Source organism: Taudactylus pleione, unplaced genomic scaffold, assembly GCF_031769625.1.
Source record: "Taudactylus pleione unplaced genomic scaffold, aTauple2 ptg000270l, whole genome shotgun sequence".
Taxonomy (NCBI): Eukaryota; Metazoa; Chordata; class Amphibia; order Anura; family Myobatrachidae; genus Taudactylus; species Taudactylus pleione.
Window position 1 is genome coordinate 5,789,543 of NW_028284672.1, and position 24,895 is coordinate 5,814,437.

A 24,895-nucleotide genomic window follows, 5' to 3' on the forward strand; every position below is an offset into this window, starting at 1 on the left:
ATAAAGGCAGCTGTGATTACATTGTTACCATCATCAATAGTTCATTTTTAATTTTTATTTCCAATTTTACATTTGCTTTATAAATGTTTTAGTCACTGTGTGTGCTCATTTTTAACTATACTCTGATTATATCATTAATTGAGGCTATAATTGCTTTGTGAGAACAGACTGTGCAGTGCATTATTCCTGCTGGATGATACTCCTGATGATACACATATCCAAAAATCATGAACTGGGAAAAACACACAAACATCAATGAAAAACAACAATTTATTATATATGTTCTAAAAGACATAATAGAGAAATAGCATGATTTGGCAATTATGTAAAAAATTTAAATATATCTACAGCAGAATATATATATATATATGAACAATAAGGCAGGGCACTCACCAGGCTTAAAAGGAGCTTAGTCCAACCGTATTATAGCAATCGTATAATTATTACCTCAGCATTTCGGTCACAATTCCATGACCTTCTTCAAGAGTTGCAATGGATACAAATAGGGAATAACGACAATCACCATGAAGGATACAGGTATAAAGCTTACCTTCACAGAACTGCCTCTTATACTCTGGTGCTCATAAAAACAGCCAAAATAGCTGTACACACCGCCACCCAGCCGGGTGGCGTAATCCAGATGTCACTTCCGGTAGCAGACACCGCCAATAATGCACAAAACTAAATAGATCCAAGGAAGTCACACAGGCATGTACCACACAGTGGCCACGAAGTCCCTGATGGCAGGACTGACACAGAGTGTGAGCAAAGCCAAACAAAACAAAGCTGTGCACACCACCAGACTAGATGTAGTGCATTCCACACACTAGACATCCGGTGGGCTAAGCATGACTTCAGCGTTTCAGGCACTAGCGGTTGTCATGGCAACACAGTACAACAGCGACCAACCAGTAATGTTATGCTCAATGCCCTAAAGATCCGGAAGGTTAGATTTAACTTCCGCATTCCAGTAACTGGCGGTGGTCATGGAAACACAATCAAACAACAAAGTGCCAGCATATTCTAAAAAAACAGAGGGCCTGATTCAGAGCCGCTCGTAAGCGGCCGCTCGTTCGCTCCGAGCGATGTTCGCACATCTGCGCATGCGTATTGGTCGTAATGCGCATGTGCCAACCAGTCAGTGTGGTCGGAAATCGAGCGCTCGCAAAATAGCGAGTGCCTGCTAATTTGAGTGATAGGATGAGGCGTTTGTGGGTGGTAACAGGGGAAGGTGCTTGAAAACGGGGAGTGGAGATCCGAACGCAGGCGTGCCAAATGGTCAAAACGGGCGTTTTAAGGGTGTGCATAATTAACAAAGCAGCGTCATCAGCCACGTCACTTGGTTGTCTCTTAGCCTGAACTGTTCGCATGATTGTGGTAGGAAAATCCTACCACAAGCAATGCGAGCAGTTCAGACGCCTTTCGATGTACTCGATTAATCTAATAAATAGCAGAGATGATGTAGGATGCGAGCGGCCAAGGGGCGTCTTTACAAAATAGCGAGCGCATGTTTCGTTCGCTCGCTCAGACATAGAGGCGTCAACAGACCGCAAAGAGCGAGCGCTCAATTTAAATAGCCAGCCCCTTTTTCTGAACGAGCGAGCGCAAATAGCGTCCGGCTCTGAATCAGGCCCAGAGTATATATAGGATGCCAGCAGTGATAAATTGCATACAATAAAAATACTACTCAGGGGTTATGGCTGTATCGAGCACCAAAGGACAAGAGGCTACTTATGTCATTGTTTCACACACTGATAACAACCAGTATTCCATAATAGGCTATAACAGCCACGAACAAGTAATAAAAAAATGCACAAACATACAAAGTACATAAAACACAAAAAAGCAAGTTGGGCACATAGTAAAAGAGATGGTAGCAAATTATGAATAATAAACAAAATGTAAAAAAAACGAAAAAAGGAAAAAATCTAGGGAAAATCCAGTTTAACACAAGAATATATTCAACAGGTTGTTCTCATTTAGGCCTTTAGGTGTTAGGGTATCCAGGCAGAAAATCCATTTAGCTTCAAGTTTCCTGAGCATAAGTGAGCGTATACTACACAGCGGCCACCAAGACCCTGACTGCAGGACTGACACGGAGTGTGAGCAGAGCCAAGCAAAACAAAGCCGTGGGACACCACCAGACCGGATGCAGTGCTCAGCCCACCAGACATCTGGTGGGCTGAGCATGACTTCCGCGTTCCAGGCACTAGCAGTTGTCATGGCAACACAGTACAACAGCGACCAACCAGTATAGACTCTGTTTTTTTAGAATATGCTGGCACTTTGTTTTTTGATTATGTTACCATGACCACCGCCAGTTACTGGAATGTGGAAGTTAAATCAAATACAACACAATGAGGGGCGCACCAAATACTAAATGTGTATATACAAACAGCAGCTCACCTATGGATAGGCTAATCCATGTACTAGGCAGAGAAAACAAAGGAACAGGGAGCGCTACTATGTATAGCAATAATGAACCTGAATAGGTTGAAAATTAGATGATTTAATATCGTGATAGATTAAAATAAACACATAAATTAAAAAAATTATCTAAAAATATATAGACATAATATAGTGCATTGACACTGGTAATGGACCAATTAATCAACAGTTGATAGAATAATATACATGCATGAATTATAGTAAATAATAATGATAAATGAATCTGATTATTGGTAATCAATCTAATAAGACATGTGCTTAATAGTCACAGTTCATCCCGGCCGGGAAACAAAAAATAGTGTGAATAAAAAGGTATATCTCTTGCGTAACTTTGGCGATGATGAGTACTCAGATATGTGATACCAATTCAGAACAAATGTTAGTAATTCAATGGAAAGCTGTGTCTCATATAGGGATGACCGTGATGATGGTGAACAGCTTAGCCCATGAGAAGAGCTGCAGTCCCAGCCTATTATGATGTGGAACTAATTTCACGCTCCATATTTCATGGGACATGTTTTTCCGTAACCCTCGATGACGTCACTTCCGGTTTGACGACTCGAACTTCGGGTTTGACGCTATAAACAAGCGTTCATAGAAAATAAAGAAATGGAATCTTCGGAACAAACAAGAAAATCTCTACATGCTGCTTTCAAGCTGGGAGGATATACAGAATGTTTTAGAGGGACTGCAATTAGAAACGGGCAACCACTTCCGGTCCGCGATAACCGGAACCGGAAGTCATAATCAAAAGGGGTATTTAAGAGAGCCCAATCATCTATACCTCCAGGCCTTGATAAAGGTACACGGAGTACCGAAACGCGTTGGCAGGAGGGAGTTAGAACTACTGCAGCACCAGGATTGTGTAGAATCAATGGACCTGTGGATTTGAGGGACCCAGACTACCTCTCCGCAATTTTTTACACCTATGGCCATGACCTGCATAATTCTGGTAAAGCAGCCACCTTATATTATAAACACCGGGATTGGACTTATATGTATTATATATGTCATGCGTCTGTGATTTCTTGGTGAAATAGTTATTTACATCAGAGTAACCAAGCTGAAGTTTTTAGGTGTCATATGTGTTGTGTTTTATACTTATATGTTCCATGTCAATAAATAGTGTACACCTTATGATTGTTTTCAATGTACCAGACATAGTTACATAAGTAATTCTACCATCTTTATCATCATCTATCATGAATTTTTTTGGTTAAAGAGGTAGCGCTTGTGTCAGTTTTTCAATTTTTTAGTTCAAAGTTTTATTAGTCCTTGGGGGGACTGAGATCTGACTGTTAGCTGCTCACTTTCAGGTGTAGCGCTGTATAAGAATTCCCATTTTTCTTGTTACTGTATCAGATGTATGCTGTCTGCCAAGGTGAAAAAAGTCACGTCAATGGTCCTATGTGGAACAGCAAGCCGCCTGGTATAAAGAGTTATGGCGGCTGGGTGGCGGCTTGTACAGCTATTTTGGTGGTTTTTATGAGCACCAGGGTATAAGAGGCAGTTCTGTCAAGGTTAGCTTTATACCTGTAACCTTCATGGTGATTGTCATTATTTTTTATTTGTATCCATTGTAACTCTTGAAAAAGGTCATGGAATTGTGACCGAAACATTGAGGTACTAATTATGTGATTGCTATAATAAAGTTGGACTAATCTCCTTTTAAGCCTGGTGAGTGCCCCGCCTTATTGCTCTTATATATGTGGTGGAGATTTTGGACCCCATTCATTTGACGGACACCACAGCAGTTGTTGCTTGACAACGTTTGATGTGAGTGCAACCCTATTTTTTCATAGTACTGTATATATATATATATATATATATATATATATAGAATCCAAAGCTTCGGCACTCCACTTACATATTTCCAGGCAATCAGCCCAACCTTGTTCCAGTGCCCTCCCCGGGGGACAGCACCCAGAATAGATACAGAAGATAGAACAGGCTGCACTCGGAGACAAATAAGTGAAAATTCCCTCACCAGAGGGATTTTATTGTGGGTCAATGTTTCAGGGTTTGCCACGCCTTCCTCTTGAAAGCATCTTAAACACAGTGCTCAAAAAACAATGTTTAAATACATACATTAATTACACTTACCCCCATCCCTCCATGTACGACCATGTTCATCTGGCCTCCATCCAGCAGCCGCACTTCCGGTCGTGGCAGCTCTGCGAAACTGGAAGTGACGTCACCCGGCAAGCCCTCGGTATATTTATATAAAGAGGCAGTGATTCTCTGGCACTCAGTTGTAGATCCAAATAGCCAGCTCCAGTGCCTTCCTCGAGGGACGGCACCCTCAATATCCATCAGGCAAAACAAAAGGCAGCACTCGGAAGACTCAGTAAATGGTGAAATACCCCCACCTGGGGTGCTTTATTAAGACAATGTTTCGGGGATCGAATCCCCTTTACCAGGACAATAACTATATATATTATAGCAAAGTTATACCACTCATCTCTCCCTAAAATTACCTACAACCAATCATAACACAAAGACCATGCTGTACTTTTTCAGCATCACTACCCACTCTGCCTCACCTTAAGGGTCATATGTGGCCCCACACTGTTATTTAAAATGCACCTGATTTTTAAAGTCATCCCCATGAAATGGAATTTGCCTACATTTGTTTGTTTGTAGATATATCAGAAAATGTATATGGTGGAAACTAAGGGGTATAGTTACTAAAGTGTGGGTTTTCAAAAGTGGAGTTGTTGCCCATAGCAAACAGAGTCTACTTATCATTTCTGTAGCACCTTCTAGATTCTAGAAGATAATAGCTAGAATGTGAATGGTTGCTATGGGCAACATCTCCACTTATAAAAACCTGCACTTTAGTAAATATACCCCTAAATGTCCATACAATGTCCATTTTTATGGATTACCCTTATTGCTTTGTACTGTAAGTATGGATTTTTATGAGTACTACAATCCTACAACTAGTTATACTTGTTTTTTTACCATTTTGTACTGATTGGAGTTTCTTGATTTAGATATCTAGGGTGGTATAGCAAGACTTTTTCTTGTAGGTATTTTGGAATCTGGTAGTGATAGATAGATAAATGTGGAATTATTAGAAATATTATTAGTAAACAATATAAATAAACAATTAATTACTCAATAAATAATACATGAAAATAACTTATTTCTTAACAAAAATTAAGTATACAATGTAATTGTATAATAAAACACTAAAGAAATGATGAAAATAAATAACAAGTGAAATATTCTGAGTAGCTAAATAAAAAAAAATCTGAAATATAACATATATTATTTAATGAATTAAAAAAGGTGGTATCAGTATTAAATAAAACTATGAAAGTTTATTTATGTTTCAGGGTGTTGTTTAAGAGTCTATATAATTCATTTAGAGTATAATAAAGAAAATGAAGAAGTGAAAGATACTGTTAAGTGAGAAATAAATCAATTAAAAATATGGAATGAAATAATGAAATCTCTTAAATCACTGTGACAGTTATCGAACTTTTAAAATATAGAAAAACATTGAAAACAAAATGTGAATCTATAGAAACTATTTGTAATAATAATAATAATAATAATAATAATAATAATAATAATAAAAATAACCCCCAAAACTATTAAATGGAAATTCGGAATTAGATTAAATATAGTGTGAAAACTTTAGAAGTGGTAGACCATTCTGAAGAGCTCTGTCCTCTTCACTATATTCTTTCAGCAAAAATAAAAGGACAATTAAGTAAGTAAGTGCTCGTCCTTACTTTAACAAATGTTAATATATGTTGAAAAATCAAAGTATGAGTTATTAGTTCATATTTGATCAATATATGTAAGCTTGCTACCCACCTCACATATCCTCAAATTTATGCCAGTTTTGCTAGTATCTTGCTTGCTGTGTCAACTTACATGGCACATGCATTACCATGACACTGATAGTGTTATATGCTCAGAATTTTAACATATGTATGTATACTGGTGGCACATACAGGGGGGGTTGAATACCCAGAGACCCCCTGACAGATAAAAAATTTCAGATACACAGACAGCCTTGTCTTCATCTCTACACCAGCCACAGGCCACCCACAGCTTTAAGCACTGCAATTAGATGGCTTTCAGACAACATGATGCAGAGGAGCCGACAGCAGCAGAAGTGCTGGCAGCTGTCAGTACTTCCGCGTAATGTGATATGAAACACCATGATCACACAAGTGAAATGTAGCAAGGATCATGGCCCCCCAGCAGCCCGGCACCTAGGGTCATGGAGGAGGTCCACAGCTAGAGTTCACAAATCAAAGAATAAGCAGCTGTATGTGTGTGTTAGCGTACTATGTGTATGTATGCAATCTGTGTAATTGTATGAATGCTGTGTGTGTATGTTATGTGTGTGCATGTATGCTATCTATTTGTAAGCTATGTGTGTATGTATGTTGTGTGTGTATGCTTTGTGTGTGTATGTATGCTGTGTGCAAATATGATATACATATGCATATATACACAGCATTCATATATATATGCATATATGTGTGTATGTAGTATAGATATATGTATGTGCAGCCTGTGTGTCAACATTTCAGTGTATTGATCACACTATCATCAGGACACTATAATCAGGACATTGTGTAATATAACTCAATGACGGACTGCCACTCATATTTTGGATAAGGAGTTTTTTTCATATATATAATTTTTAACACGTGTGTATTATACAGATACCTGTGTGCTTATATCTTCACTTTCTATACATTTTTCTTGGGCACTGATATTTACAGCAGCCGGTATATGATAAACACTTATTATTTACTATTATTTTGTCACATTTTGGAAATGTTTAGGAATAGAGGTTTGGATAAAAGAAATGACTTCTGTCAAAAAAATTTCAATGAAGGGATTCAGAATATCCCTAGCACTACACTAGTGAATGATTATATAGACTCACTTTTCAGGGAGATTTAATAATTACTAACTAAGAAAATTAAAGCCTGGTGGGAAATTAAAGGATTAGAACATTATATTACATCAAATAGAATACCTACAGCATTAATAATCCTAAAAAATCCCACTTTTGGATTAGATAATCATGAATTTGTTTCCAGCTGGGATAGCATTCTACATGAATGTTCTATCACCTTAATGAAGTTAATTATTACTGAAAAGAAGAAAGTACTTATAAGAATAGAGGAGAATGTTAAAAATAAGGAACACCTGTTAAAAATAAGGAACACCTCCTGATGGTCCATCAAGATAAAGAAGAATTCTTGGTTAATGACATCACTTTGACTAGAAAATTGGACCGCATCATGGAAGAAATGATTAGAGGAAAGGAGATGAAATTCCCCATAGATAAACAGGATTACCAAACTAACAAGATTAAGAATTTGAGCTGTTTTTAAGAGAATCACAATCAATGACCCGATGTACATAATGGCCCAAAAAACTATCAAAAATTGAAGACTACTCCATTTAAAAAAAGAGGTATGGCAGATACCAACAATTTTATAACCACTATTCTCCATTTAATAGAGCCATTATTACAAAAAATATTTTTCCAGTATTGCAGAGACTGTAGTCTAACAATAGCTCAAATTTTTTATCCCTGGACCCGGTCAGGGAGAATTGATGGTTGCAAAACAAAACGACCCTCAGGGAATGATTCAAGACAACAATACCCATAAAATGAAGTTAACCCGAAGAAGAGGCACTTGGGGTGTTTGGCGGAATAAACAAGATGAAATATCTACAATAACTGACCCAGTCACATAAGGCATCATTAACTTATCAAGACACCAACTAACAGATGCTGAAATATCTCTACTTAGTAAAGGACTCAAGTTTGCACCCACTAATCATTTGAACAAGTTTAAAAACCTTTATCATTTTAAATAAATTAATTATAAAATTGACACTCAAGATACATTTTGCTAAAAAAGACATAGACAATGAGAACATGAACCAATCAAAATCAGGTCTAGAAAGAAGATCAAAGTATTCCCCACATATCAGTGTTTTTTATGACTTTGTGAAGAAAGTACTATGTGATCAGGAAATGTTACCTCATAATTATTCTAATTTAAAGACTGCAGAAAAGGAAGCCATTAAAATCCTCCAGAATAACAGGTATATAATTATAAAGCAAGCAGATAAGGGGGGAATTGTCATTTTGGACAGATTGACATAATAGAAAGAAGCCGCTAGACTTTTAAATGATACAAAATTTTATAAAGTTTTATCACAGGATCCTATGAATGTTTTTGTTGAAGAAATAAGAATCATCCTGGTATTTTATTTACATAACCATATCAAGACAAGGATTAGTTCCAGTATCTGATGTCATCCACCCCAGTGATTCGCATTATTTATTTCCTGCCCATGATTCACAAGTCATTGGTCAACCCACCAGGTCTACCAATCATTCCAGTGATCAATTCATTGATTTCCCACTTGTCAGAATATATTGATTTATATCTAAGTAAATATGTAAAATAATTTACCTTCCTACCTAAAAGATATTGGTAGTGTATTAAATATTATTTCTAACATTGAATGGAGTGATACATTTTATTTGGGTCACAATTGACATACAAATTTTATATACCAGCCTGCAGCAGATACTGTATCTACAGTAGATGGAGATTGGACTTTATCTGCAATGCACAAAAAGGGATTTTGGAATTCATTTTGAGTCATAATTATTTTAAATTCCAGAACACTTTTTATTTACAGACATGCCAAACAGCTATGGGGATACTATTTGCACTTAGCTTTGCGAATCTTATAAGGAGGGTGCTGGGAGGAGGAGTCAATTCATTCAAACAACTCCTTCCATGATCATTTAATATTATATAAGAGGTACATTGATGACATTCTGATCATCTGGAATGGAGATGAAACTACTTTTTTTAGAATTTATTTATCATATTTCAAGTAATAATTTTAACCTATGTTTTACTCATCACAGTAGCAAAAAAAGTTGAATATCTGGATTTTATTTTAGTGGGTGAAGGAAAGTTAATTAACACGTCGATTTTTTTTAAAGAAGTAGATACAAATAGTTATCTGCATTTTAGGAGCTGCCATGCAAAAAACTTGAAAATTAATATTCCGTTTTCCCAATTTTACCACATAAAGCGGAATTGCAGCATCAAACAGGATTGCGACGAACTACTTGTAATCCATTCAACAAGTTTGAAAGAAAGGAAACACCACAATTAGGTTATTCAGAAAACGTTAGGTAAGACTAAAGAAACCCAAAGGACAGATTTACTGAAAGGAAATATGCCCAAGAAGAATGAGAACTTCATACCTTTTAATACTACTTTCAACTACCAGGATAAAACTATTAGATCATCACTCAGTAAACTTTAGAAAATTTTGCCTACAGATCCTGTTCTAAAAGATGTTCTCCCTACTAAACCAAAAACTGTGTTTAGGAAACCAAAAAACTTGAAGGAAATACTAGCACCCAGACTTTTGAGACACACTACAACCCAAACAGTAAATGCTTTGAAAAAATGCCAAGGATGTTACAAATGTGGAAGTTGTAACATTTATACATTTATGCATCCCATTAGATTAAAATTCTCAAATTTCAAATTTTGACAAATCAAAGTAATACACAATTAAAGACTTTATGAATTGTCACTCAACTATGGTAATTTATCTATTGGAGTGCATGTGTGGTTTTAAATATGTTGGTACAATGAAGTGAGTGCTAAAACTACATATACAAGAACATATTCGAAATACTAAAAAGTAGGTTATAAATCATGCAGTTTCTAATATTTTATTGAGAAGCATAAATGTATCCTGAAGATATATCATTTAAAACTATCAAACTGGTGAAACTTGGAAAAAGAGGTGGAAATTTTCTGGATATTTGAACTTCAGACAATGTCCCCTTTGGGTTTTAATGAGAGTTTTGAGATTGCTCCCCATCCAAAGATTGTTTATGGACTTTTCCTGAATGGCCATCGTCATTTCATGATGTCTCCGGGAAAATGGCTGTGGTGCGTTCCAACGGTATACAGACAAAATGGCCGCCATGCCTTCCACTTTGCAGAACTGAATAAGACTAAGCACTATGCACTATAATATTATTGCAGTGATTTTGTGATGTGGTTGCAAAGGATGTACACATCTAAACTGATGCCACTAAACTAGGCTAGGCATTCTGGTTGACATATCTCCAAGGCGGAAGTGACATGGATGAACCATCAACTAGTTTGGTGGAAGTGACACGGTGTAGGTCACCTGTGTTACACCAGCAGATTAAACATCATTCTTTGCAATTGATTTATCATAAATGTGAATTTAGTAAATTTTATCTTTCAGCCCTTATTACCTCTCTGAATTGTATAGTCACAAATAGTTATTAAATATTTAGGAACAGGATGTGATGACACCGATTTAAGCCACAGGTCTCATCCATCTTGCTTAATGTGCTTACTATAAATATGAGCAGCTCAATCAGCATATCTATCCCCATGATAAAGTCATATGTCTAGGATGAAACGCGTTGGTTGATGCTGTATCCTGATCTTCCTATATGGACAGATAAGCTATATAAAAATGTTATTCTTGTATGTGTGATATCTGTTCTTTACTGTATGTTGTTTTAATTGCTGTAATCAATTGTCTGCGGATATTTCATTTTGGGACTGGCTGGGTCCTTATTATTTGGAGTATATACTGTTGATATCCTAAATGTGCTGCATGTAAACAGTAAACACTATGTTTTATTTCTTCTTTAATTCTATATATCCTAAATACAGCATATGATGGTCATTGGACCAAAGATATCCTAAAAAGATAAATGTTGGATCTGTATTCTAATCACTATTTATATTATTTATACACTATTAGGTACTATTTGTCACTCTATATTGGTTTATTATTATAGAGGCCATGTGTTGGCCTTGAATGTGCAGTGAACACACAGACACTGAACCTGGAAGAAGAGTTATAGTGTAAGCTATCACTCTACTTCCAGCTCTTCGCTAACACAGGTTCTAATTGGATCCTGTCTCTGAGCCAGAGCTAAATAGTAAATTCCTTAAAAAATATAATTTTTCACAATGCTAATTTATGCAAAAATATTGTTCACATCCACATGAACAAACTACATTACACAGGACATGCTCTTACAGCATTAACTGCAGTTTAAATTTCCAGTGAGCTGGAATGTACAGTAACATGATCACATCTAAATAGCAACTGAGCTTGCTGGAGAACTATGTACACACATGGATGATGCATCACAGTATCAGAAAAGAAACACTGATAATGTGATCATTGATGTTTCCTACAAGAGATGATCTGATTATAGGCAATAAATCCTCTCATATTAGTGTACTCTATGTTATTACATGCTCTGGCATAGGCAGGATTGTCTATGTATTGGTAAATATTAGAAGAAACAGACTAAAAAAAGGGATATATTTGTTATATAACTGTATATTATAAATACAAACACACACTATCTAATGCCTGACTCTAAAACCAATAAACTCATCCCCAAGCAGACAAAATCCATCTCATTTTCTGCATGAAGTTTCACATTGTCTTGTCTTCCATATCTCATTTATACATTTGAATACATGGTTTAATTCAAACAAATGAATCAAACACCTTCAAAACTAGTGTAAAATCAGCTGTGGAAATGTGTCCTTGCTTAATTTTATTTGGCAGGACACAATTTGCCCAAAAGTAAAATATAAAAGGGGTGGAGCTAAATATGTATTTAAAAATAATAGTATGTCTTTACAGCAAAGCATTCATGCAATTAAGAAAATGAAAGACAGAATAGAAAGTCTTATATAAATTAATGGAAATTTGATTTTACATAAAGGTCCTCCATATATATAACCTTGCATTCACCACCACCAGAAATACAGGGAAGGGCCCTTGGTTTTCAACCCAGGGCTGGTAGTACCTCGGAATGGGTCACATGATTTTATTTTCCGAGGAATTCCAGCTGTGGGCTGACCAGTGTGGGGCTGGTTAATGTTATGGCAGGAGAACTCCACACTGTTTGTCTCCCTACTATGGTATTACGTTTTACCCCTCACTGTAGCTAGTTCAGTGCTGGTTATTCAAGAATAGGTGGATCCCCACACTGTTTTTTCCACCTATTTTCCAACACCAGACCAGTCTGAGAGGTCCTGGGCTGGTTTTTGATTTGGTGATTGACCCCATTGCATTTTTTTAATTAACCATGTATTCTATTTTATTTACACATAACTCAGTGGTGTCACTAGGGGGTGTGAGGGGTGCGGGCCGCACCTGGGTGTCACATGTTGAGGGGTGACACCAAGGTGCAGTCTCTCCCTCAGTGACAGGAGCCGGGTGCTGCACTGTACAATTACGTGCAGCACTTGGCTCCTGTCACAGTGAGGGAGCTGGCACTACAATTACACTGGTCCCCGGGGCAGCTAGCACCTCTGGGACCCCCTGGAGAGACTAAAACTGGGGTTTGGGTGTATGGCCCTGCCCCCATCCACGAGGCCACTCCCCTTGTTGTGAGACTAAACCCCTTTTCCTTAGTACATCAACAGATAGGGATGCCACAGACATAACTAAGCCTATACCAGTCATTCTGATCTGTGTAGTGCTTTCAACACACCCACAAAGATGCAGCTGCTTCAGGGAGGAATAGGAAATAAGAAGTAGACAGTGTAGGATTTATATGTAATCCAAAACACGCAAGTTCCAACATTTCTGGGTTTATGATGTTTTGCCTCAATTTGAGACTTAGATTTCGGTGGTGGAACATGAGGTAAAACTGAACCGCTCATCTGTAATAAATGAATGCATCCAATTCAGAAATTTGCTAAAGATTTGCCATTTTTAACACTGCAAAACAAAAAAAAAACTGCGTGGTTCTTGTATAAATCCACAATTGCACACAACAGGGTTTTCATAACAAAATCCGCACTTGAAAATTATAGTGGGGTTTTTTTTGCAACATTTTACACTCTTGGTTTATATGCTTGCTATGTTTAGGAATAATATGGTAGCCAAAAAAAAGATCTTCTTTTATTAAACTAGAAAACATACAGTCCAACATTAACTGAAGGCACTCCTTTTTCTTTTGACATAATATGGAGATCTACTGTAGGCTTTAGATTCCTGCATATGTTGAAAATGTCAATTTTCATGTTGTTTTATTTATTGCCTGGTGATCATCAGACAAAAACTACTAATGGGGGGCATTGTTTGGAAAAGGGGACTCCATTCTTCAAACAAAGCTGCTCCATGTGTGTGTGGGAAAGTATGGTGGTAATAGGGCACAATGTGCCCTCCTCCGTCTATGGAAAACATAATTTATGCATAGTACCAGATGTTTTTTTTCTCTCACTCCCACATGTGGTGTCCCCTCTTTCATATGTGGGGACACCACATGTGACTTCCTGCCCATATATGAAAAAAATTTATATACTGTATAGTATCTAGTGATCACCACACAATATCTAACAGGGTCCTCTTCCAAATGTAGGTGCTCCTAATTTTGTAGATGAAAGTCTGGATTCATGCCCATATTTGGAATACACCCACCCAGTATGCTTTCCATAGTACAGGTGATATTGTCTGTGATCTTAGGTGATGAGCACACAATGATCTCAGGAGATCACCAGACAATGTTTACTATAAGGTGGCATATTTTGAAAGAGGAGACCCTCTATGACAGTAGGAAATTGTTCATTTGTGTACAGTTACAATGTGGACAGTTACAATTCAACTGAAAGCATTTTAAACATGTTGACCATACATGATGTTTTACCCTTTTGTTTATAGCTTTACTCTTGACTCTATCAAAAGGCTTTAAATAACATTACTACCATATCAGCAATATGCAAATGGCATAACCAGGGCCGGCGCTTCCACTAGGCAAGCTTAGGCAGCTTCCTAGGGGTGCCGGCCACTAGAGGGCACCCGGCCCTCCAATCACCCCCCCCATTTGCCGGGTGCCCGCTGAGATTGTGTTACCAGTGGGCCCCCGGATCCTTCTCTACCCCTCACCCCCCCTCCGGTGCCGGTGGTAGTCGGAGGACAGAGCTCACTCCTGTGCTCCATCTTCCGTGTCCCGCAGTGCATTATGGAAGTGACATCATGATGTCACTCCCATAGTGCCGAGGAGCGGATGCCGGGGATGGAGCTCAGGAGTGAGCTCCATCTTCCGGGTCCTGCAGTGCACTATGGAAGTGACATCATGATGTTACTCCCATAGTTCCGAGGAGCGGGCATTGGGGACGGACGGCAGCAGGCACTGGAGAAAGGTTTAAGGTAAGTGTATTTTTTTTATACGTGTGTATGTGCGTGTGTGGGGGGTACGGTTGCTACAGGGGCCTTACTATTGTGGGAACTACAGGGGCCTTACTACAGGGGGCACTATTGGGAGCACTACAACTGGGAGCACTACAAGGGCACTACAAGGGCATCATATGGGGGCACTACAGGGGCCTTACTATTGGGGGGACTACAGGGGCCTTACTACTGGGGACACTTCAAGGGGCATTACTACTGGGGCACTGCAGGGAGCATTGCTACTGGGGGCACTACAAGGGCATTACAACTGGGGGCACTACAGGGGCCTTTGCTACTGGGGGCACTGCAGGGGGCATTACTACTGGGGGCACTACTACAGGAGGCATTAATTTGAGGGGCATTATTACAGGGGGCATTATTACTACTGGGGGCACTGTATAAGGGGCACCATTACAGTGGGCATTGCATAAGGGGCACCATTGGGCATTTAGTGTTTTAGGGGAAATACTACTGTGGGCAAAAAGTTTTAGTTAGGCCCGTGATACTGTGTATATATATATATATATATATATAATGTGTGTGTATATATATATATATATACACATACTTCTGCCTGTGCCCCCTTCTTCATACTCATTTAGCCCCTATATATCATTTTCACCTGAGGGGCTAAATCAGACCCGGGGGGGCGGCCAGGGGTGCATGCAGAAGTTTTGTCTAGGGTGCCAAGGAGTCTAGCACTGGCCCTGGGCATAACACTGTCCACATTGTAAGTGTCATCATTGTAACTGCCAAGGAAACATAACAACCCCAATGATGGTACCGCATGCCTCAATCAGCGGCTACCGTTATGTTCCAACCAGATTGCATTTATCTATTTTGCCGGCCTCCCTCAAGGGGACAACAACAACAAAAAAACATATTTTGTTCTACGATAAAGAATGCTATTTTAGAAATGTGGTATATTCACTATTTATTTTCTTTTCACTTCCATTTTATTATATTCCAATTTTGAAATAATTGATTTACTCTATATCATGAGGGGAATAGTCTTTCATTTTAATTATCTGCAGAGTGACCATTAGAAATCTTGGGACTTGGTACAATTGGGAGCATAACTATGGTGGGTGGTCAAGAACAAACCATGTTGGAATTTTTACAGCTCCATTCACAAATGCCATTAAAGGAGACACCATGTTGGGGGCATAGCTACATCTCTTTAGAAAGCCTTCCAATCGCCACCTTAATATCTGAGTGGCAGATCCCAACACACATCTCTGGCTGTCTGGTATTGGCAACACATGCCTATAAATATGCCATCTTTGGTTATTAAAATATTGTGCCAAGTTTCACTTGTTGTATTGATTGGAATGCAGCATATTGGAAAGTAAAGGAACAGTACAAAAATAAAACATAATGGGCCTGGTTTAACCACATTAATAATGCAATATTTTGCTTATGTAATGCTAATGCGACTATACACATATCTTCCAACATACTGTATGCACCACTGCCCATTGTCTTTCCATCCACAGCCATAGCCACCATCACTAGTATCAGGACCTATAGTTAACCTACTCCATGCTTGGGGCCAGGGATCCATCTGATAAATGCATCCCAGATAAGCATATTCATGACTCAGAATGGATTTGTCCTCATACACTGTGTTTTCAGCCGTGCCAAACAGCTTCCCTCGGCATGTTAGGTTCCAGGTGACTCATTTGCGCAAAGCATCTTTCGCTCTCAAAATGTGCATCTTATTCACATAAATAAAACAACTGATGACAAAATTAGAATGCTATCTGGAATTGATCAATTTGATGTGCTACAACTGTGTGCGACTGAGTATGAACTGTAAATGTAGTGCTATAATGCAGTGGCCGCTGCATTTTCTCACACAAAATTCTATTGTGCTTCATCTGTGACTTTGTAAGTGTTTAAAACAAACTCTTGTATAGTTAAAGTCACAGGCCAGCATCTCTGGTACACTATGTACCTGATTCAGAGGTAAATGCAGAAGCAGCCAAGGCGACTGATTCAGTTCATACTGAGATGCAGTAGTGCATTATTTCATTTAGATGCACCATTGGTCTTTAGATGCAGTCGCTATCAGTGACTTCTTCACTGTCTGCCTAACAAGCCCCCTATTACCTCGCAGGAATGCCCACGGCTCTTGCATTTAAAATTGGTCTGCGGTACCCATCTGGGTGCATGCACTGCACAACCCATATGCATCCTCAGACCTACAACATTGGCAAACTGCATGTGGCATTGACACTGTGTCCACCTCTAAATTAGAATTGTTTTGCTGCATTTCTAATGTGAATAATACTCCTTACTCACAGAAACTCTGGCTATAACCCGGCTTGGACCCAGGACACTGAGCCCAGGTTGAAGCCGGGGTTTTCTGTATTTGCCCTTGTTCACACATGGGTGACAACCCAGGTTATTCTCATCACACTTCACACTGGACCCAGGTCTTCCAGAGACATGGATCTTCTATCAGGCAATGGACGCTTAGAGATTATGACATCTCCAAGTGCCACTGAGCAGCCAGTCAGGCTTTTTGGCATGACCCAGGTCATCGCGACCTTTGTTATGCCATTCATACTACAGGCAGCCCATATCTGACCCAGGAATAACCCTGATACGGAGCAGTGTCACAGATCTGGGACTCTGACCCAAGTGGGCCACTTTCAGACATAGGCCCTCATTCAGAGCCGGACGCTCTGAGCAGAGCACTCGCTCTGAATGAGGGCCGTCCTCCATAAAAATGGAGCATCCTCCTGGACCCGCGTATAGCTGTGGGTCACCACCCACAGCACATACAAGCATGCAGGATGATGGTCGCGATGGTCTTGACCATCGCGACCATCGCCAGTACGACCAGAAGCCTGTGGTCGGGTTTTCGACCACAAGCCCTGGAGTGATTTTGGCTCTATCAGAGCCAAAATCACTCCCACTGACATCACTAGTGATGTCAGTGGGGCCGGCTTCTGATGGTAGGCGTTCCCTTGGGAACGCCTCCATCTGGCAGGCACGCCCCCGGCATGCCCACCAAAGGGGGCGTGCTGTCAATCAACATCGACAGCACGCCCCCTTTGATCAGACACAGCGAGCGAAGGAAAGTCCATCGCTCATCGCGTCTGGCGCATGCACACGACGGAGCTCCCTCCGTCGTGCGCATGCACAGTGCACACCATCGACCCACTTGCGAGCGGACAGCCGCTTGCGAGTGGGTCTGAATGAGGCCCATAGTCTAGACTTGGGCTGGTGCTTGTGCACTGGTTAAAACCCAGGAATTTAGACTATGTGTGAAAGAAGAGTCAAACACAAAATGCAAAAAAAAAGTTGGTATGCCCTCTTAAGCCGTGTACACACTTAACGATATGCCCCATCAGTGATATTGTTAAGTGTTGTCCCTGAGCTGCCAGACTCAATGTCATTCCCAACATTGAGCATACACACTGAATGATATCGTTAATGATATTGTTCAGTGACATGACCGGCCACAGTCCCCGAACATGCAGGGCCTGACGATATTGTCAGTTTGGCCTGTATGTTCAGGCAATGCAAGACATCGTTAACAATGTCTTGCATACACACTGGATGATATTGAATGCAATGAACAATAACGTTATAGTTCATATCGTTCAATTTATTGGCCAGTGTGTACACGGCATTAGCATCTCTCAACATATGGACGCTACTGTGGGTGCATGAGGACACATCTGTAGAATGCAATTCTGACTACATGCCCACAACACTCCCATAACATTCCCATGAGTTCTTTTCCTTATGTCTGCACAATTACCACCCATTCTATGTACAGTATGGAGATGAACTGCTGAAATTTGTCTGATTCTGAGATCTGGATATATGCAAAGATGCACTTGCTAGCTACAGGGAATCTGCAGTACACTATAATTCACAATGATGCGGTCACATATGACTCAGGACCTCATTCAGAGCCGGACGCTATTTGCGGTCGTTCGTTCAGAAAAAAGGGATGGCTATTCAAATGAACCGTTCGCTCTTTGCGGTATGTTCACGCCTCTAGGTCTGAACGAGCGAACAAAACTTGCGGTCATTTTTTGGATAACTACGCCCCCTGGCCGCTCGCATCCTACGTCATGTCTGCTATTTATTAGATTAATCGAGTCCATCGACCAGCGTATGAACTGTTTGCTATTCTTGTGGTTGGTTTTTCCTACCACAATCTTGCGAGCAGTTCTGACTAGAAAATAACCCAGTGACGTGGTCAATGACACTGCTGTATTAATTATGCACACCCTTAAAATGCCCATTTTGACCTTTAAGCACGCCTGCGTTCGGATCTCCACTCCCCGTTTTCAAGCACCTTCCCCTGTTACCACCCACATACGCCTCCTCCTGTCACTCAAAATAGCAGGCATTCACTATTTAGCGAACAAACGATTTTCGGCCGTACTGACTGGTTCGCGCATGCGCATTACGATCTGTACGCATTCGCAGTTGAGCAAACATTGCTCGGAACGAACGAGCGGCCGCTTACGAGCGGCTCTGAATCAGGCCCTCAGGCCCAGTATGTTCAGGGTAACTTGATGCCTAAATCTTTTCATTTTTCAAGAATAAGAAACTTACATAGCTGCAATGCATAACTAACACATGTATATAGCTATTTTATAAGTTATATGGAAACAATAATAATGCATGATATAATAATTTAAATCTAGCATCATCCATTGACCTCATTTTTTTTAAATCTTACTTTCATTATAAATGATTTCATTTTTTGCTCAAACTCAAACTAGAAGGAAAAAGGACATTGATTAATCTCTAGAAAATGACAAGGGTGATTTTCAGCCAACTCCACCTTACTGTAGTGTTAACTATTCTGACATTGTAGCTGTGAAAATGGAGCCATTGGGAGCACAAAGTAATAATGACTCCTCATTCACATCATCAATCACACAATCAATCCAGTTACATTTAACCAGCTGAGGAAAATTCTTCAAATCTAATGACTCTTTTCAAGGTTGACCTGGATCAAAACTGCAACCCTGGTTCCAATAACTTCCAATTATAATGTTCAATACACTGTTGGACAGATACATTTAGGCTAAGGCTGGTATTTTGATAGTGTGTAGTGTGTTGGAGAAACAAAACTTTACAGGCATTGCAATATGTCATTGAAAACCTGATTAATTTTCAAGCAATATCAATGCTAATAAACAAAACCTAGAAAAATAATAAAGAAACTCAAATATGGAATAAAAAAATCTGCAGAACACAGTAAAAAATATTTTTTTCAATGACATAAAATAATATATAGAAACAAAATGGAGGTTGTTGATTAAGTGTAAAAGATCCATTGGGAAGTGCAAAGAAACTTTCTTTCCAGAATGCATTTTTAGTTGTGAAAGTGCTCTTAAAATTGCATGCATGATTATGGGCTTGTGCAGGAGCACTACTTTGCACAGGCAGAGAAGTGGAATTGTGCAGAGTGGCAGCGCCCCCTAGCAAACTGCGGAGTATATACTTTAACTTGCTTGTGACTTTATTGAAACATGATAAAAAAATTATGAGTGAACATTTTAACTTTTTTTGTTTTGCAGAGGGGCACATGGCATTTCCACTGTGCAAAAGCTATTAAATATTGCATCAGCTCAGTGATTGTTGTCTTTAGGTCACATCTTTTACTTTTTTACCTGAAAACAGCACTTTAGGTGCACTCTGAGTTTAATATGCAATATTTTAGGAAAGATCGTGAAAAGCCATGGAATAGAATAAAAATTGACATACATATGGGACAGTATGGTGCAGATAAAATATGACCAAAAATGTATTCTAAACAATAGGCATTAATTTATGGCACTCCACTATCTGAGGTGCCTGAGGTATGTGTCCACATGCCCATATGTAAGCCAATTAATGTCAGCTAATTCCCCTGGTGCCCATTAATTGATATACTTAAGGGGTTGCACCCAGGATTATGTTCACATGCCCATCCCAAGCATGACCCAGCTGAGACCCCTGCCAGACAGGCGGTCCAGCACTAATGCCGGGTTATTGACACCATCGGCATCATGTGATGAGCCGACACTTGGAGATGATGTCATCTCTAAGCTCTGGCTTCTCCTATGCAGAGAATGGGACAACATCGACCCGGGTTACCCATTCACACTACATCACAAACAGGGTTAAACAAGCGTTCAACCCTTCTCGTGACCCGGGTTGAAATGCCAGGTCACTCAACCTGACTTATTTCAATACTGCCCTTTCACACAGCACAAAAACCCATGTTGCTGCGTGCTCACCTACAAAAACCCAGGTTATTGGAGCTAATAGAAAAGGGGTACTAGTGAATAAAATCTATGTGATAACTGGTGTCAAAGGATGCAGAGCAATTCTCATGTCTTTGTAAGTCAGTGTAGGGACTGGCTAGAGGGGAAGACTTTGATAGAGTTGGTCAGCTTAACAATTCATTGCAATATTTTGGCACAAACATTCCCAGAAATTAAAGAAAATACAGTATGGAGTTTAATTAGGGTATATATATATATATATATATATATATATATATATATATATATATATATATATATATATATATATATAGTCCAAAGTTTCCACACTCCAATGTAGGTGGGGTGCTCAATTTATAGACAAAAATGTCCACACTGCATAGAAAAAATAATTGCCACTCCCCAGGTAAAGAGGCATCAGTTTAGAAAGGTTTAATTACCATTTAAAACAACAGGGTGTCTAAGATCAGTCGACTTTTCGATCCCATTACAGGATCTTTGTCAAGACATAGCAGCAGTTCCCCATTGCAAGACAGCCAAGTACAAAGTGTATACCATCACCACTAGCCAAACTATATACTCACACTAATTGACTCAAAGCTTTGCCCCTGGCCGCAAAGCCTACTGGGACATCATGGATGGAAAACTAGGCATATACCACCCTAACAGCAAAAAAGCATCAACTAGGGCTTGAAAACATAGATAGAAGTGCTCCTACCTGAGCGGATGCAGCACAATGATAACTGCGCTTGTCACGGAGGCACAAGCATCCATAAGAGCCGCATAACATGGAAAACGGAAGTGGCATGCCTTCCACCTCCAGGGAACACATGCCTCATCCCGGAAGTCACATGACCGGCCTGCATAATCACACAAGGTGGATGTAACAAGCGTTCCATCACATTGGAAAGCATAACAGTAAACAGCATAATATCCCCAAGCACCCTCTGCTAGCACAAAATCAAAATGACATGTAATAGCACAGAAGGATGAAAACCTCCTATGAGCTTAGTCAATCAGTGCAGCTACTATAACAATCACCTCATAAAGTGAGACAAACACAAAAAAGGACCAAAAAACATCAAATAAAAAATAAAAAGAATAAGTAAGAAAAATAAATAAAATAAAAATAAAAAAATATATAAAATATAAAAATATGAAAAAATGAAAAAATGAAACCATGTGCAGGGTCATTACAAAAAATTAAAAAGATCACAATAAGTGTCATTTCAGGAAAATGTTGTAGGGATTAGACTCATTGAGTCCCCTCTGTGCCAATGTGTCCAGTTCAAAAATCCACCTTGCTTCGCATTTACGCAAAGCTAATTCTCAATCTCCACCCATAGCGATGGCTGGTATATGATCAATGATCATGCATTTGAGGCTCACAACAGAATGTCCCTGTTCAAGGAAATGAACTGCCACTGGTTTATCATATTTCTTCAAAACCAGTGCCGCTCCGATCGTTGACTGATGGTTAGCCATCCGTTCACGAAAACACCTCTTAGTCATCCCCAGATAGTGGAGGCCGCATGGGCAAATCGGGATATACACCACAAAGTCCATCATACAGTATAACCTGTGTTTAATCCTAATTCTTTTTCCACTGTGAGGATGGTGAAAAGTAAGGCCAGTTAATAGCGATCAGCACACTTTAAGCACTCAGTCTTCATTTTGGTTTTGCTTGGTGCCGGTTTCAATGTCGGTCGCATTAAAAGATCACATAGATTCGGACCTCGTCTGTAGGCACATACCGGTGATTTTTTGCCTAGTGCTCCCAAATCTGGGTCTGTCATAATTAACGACCAATGCTTGTCAATTATTTTCCTGGAGTGGTGTGACATCGCATCAAATGTACTAGAAAAAAGTATCCTACTATGATCTAGTCAGGGGCCTCTAACCATATCAATCTCTGAGTGCCAATTTATAGCCTTACAAAGACATGTCTGTATAGTGCCAGGTGAATATCCCCTGGCCAAAAAGCGTTCAGACATCTCATCAATCTGGGTAATTGCTGTAGTGTTGGAGGAATTATTCCTCAATATCTGTAAAAATTGAGAGATAGGTAAGTTCTCTTTAAGCTGGCTTGGGTGTTGGCTCCTGGAGTGTAAGAGGGTATTTCGATCTGTCTCTTCTGTACAAAGTTGTCCCGAGAACATTACCGGCATGAAACACCATAACATCTAGAAAATTCATCCTCATTTGGTGAATGTTACTAATAAATTTGATGGGAGAATCTAGATCATTAAGAAAACAAACCATATCCATGAACTGGGCCTCGGTGCTAGACCAAATCATAAATAAATCATCAATAAAATGTCTGTAAAATAATATATTTTCAGCAAATGATGACAAAATATATGTTTGTTCTTCTAATGCCATGTATAGATTGGCGTAAACTGGAGCGAGATTTCACCGCATGGCGTTGCCAGTGTTTTACATATAAAAGCTACCGCCATATTGAAAATAATTGTTGGTCAAAACCAGCTCAGTGAGTTCCAATATAAATTCAATGGGGGGACTATGATGATTAATATTGATGAGCACCTGTCTAATTGCATGTAATCCACCACTGTGTGGAATTACAGTATAGAGCGAGGACACATCACGTGTTGCCAACCATATTAGCTCTAAGGGTAAAGTCACAGTTCTGAGATTCTGTAAAAAGTCGTTTGTATCCTTCAAGTAGCTAGGCATTTGAATCACTGCCATTTGAAGAAATAAATCTACAAATTGAGCCACAGGCTGGAGTGTTGAATTGCGATCAGATATTATAGGTCTCCCAGGAGGGTCAACCAGTTGCTTGTGTATCACAGGGAGAGTGTAAAGGATAGGGCAATCTGGGTGCTCCACTATCAAGTAACTGATGACCCTATCATCAATCCACCACTGTTGGCAAGCATGGTCAATTGTAGCATCAACCTTTCTTTTAACCAAAGATAGAGGATTGATTGTGTAAGTAGTGGTATCAGACAGCTGATGTAGTATTTCTTTATTGTAGGTGGTCCAGTCCTGATGGACTGTTGCCCCGCCCCTTGTCAGCTTGTCTGACTACAATTTTATCATTTAAACCTTTCTAAACTGATGCCTCTTTACCTGGTGAGTGGCGATTATTTTATATATATATATATATATATATATATATATATATATAGATATAGATATATAGATATGTATATATATATATATATATACACAGAGAGAGAGACCTTAAAAGGGAGGGCGCTATAGGATCACCAGGTATTTCATTTTTTTACAATAACATTTTTATTCATTTGTGGGTAATGTATGCCATATAAATTAGTCTTTTTTGAGTAAAATATTTCAATATTCCTGTTCTGGTTTACTGACAAGATGCCTTCTATAAGTATTTTCTTGTAGTAGAACTTAAAACTTCCATCAGGATTCCCAATGTGTAGATGTAAACAAATGAAATAGTTCTTTGCAGGTACAGTTTCCTCCTGGGATTTTAACTGAAATATACCCTCACATCAAAACTCACCCATACAAAACAGGCCGAAGGCCACTGTTAGTAAAAGTGTTATTTATTTGGTATAAAATCAATAACATGTGTTACTGTATTTGCTTTCATCAAATAATTACAACATAGAGTTGAATGATGACCATTAGTGGGTATACAATAAAAACCACTGCTGCACCTTATGGTTTGAGCTCACAACAGTGGATCCCAACAAAACAGACAACAACCCCAGGGTTGTACTATCTTTTAGATCTGTCCATTTTTGAGATTTTACAACGATAAGAAATTATGGGTGTTTTGGAGTCGTACACCTCTCAATCACATTCCACTTGGGGTTGATTGGGTGTTTCTAAGCAACAGTTGGGTACAAAGGTTCTGAGAAGGGGTGCCAAGCTGGGAGGGAGTGGATACTACAATCCTGTTTCCTGGGCAGGTT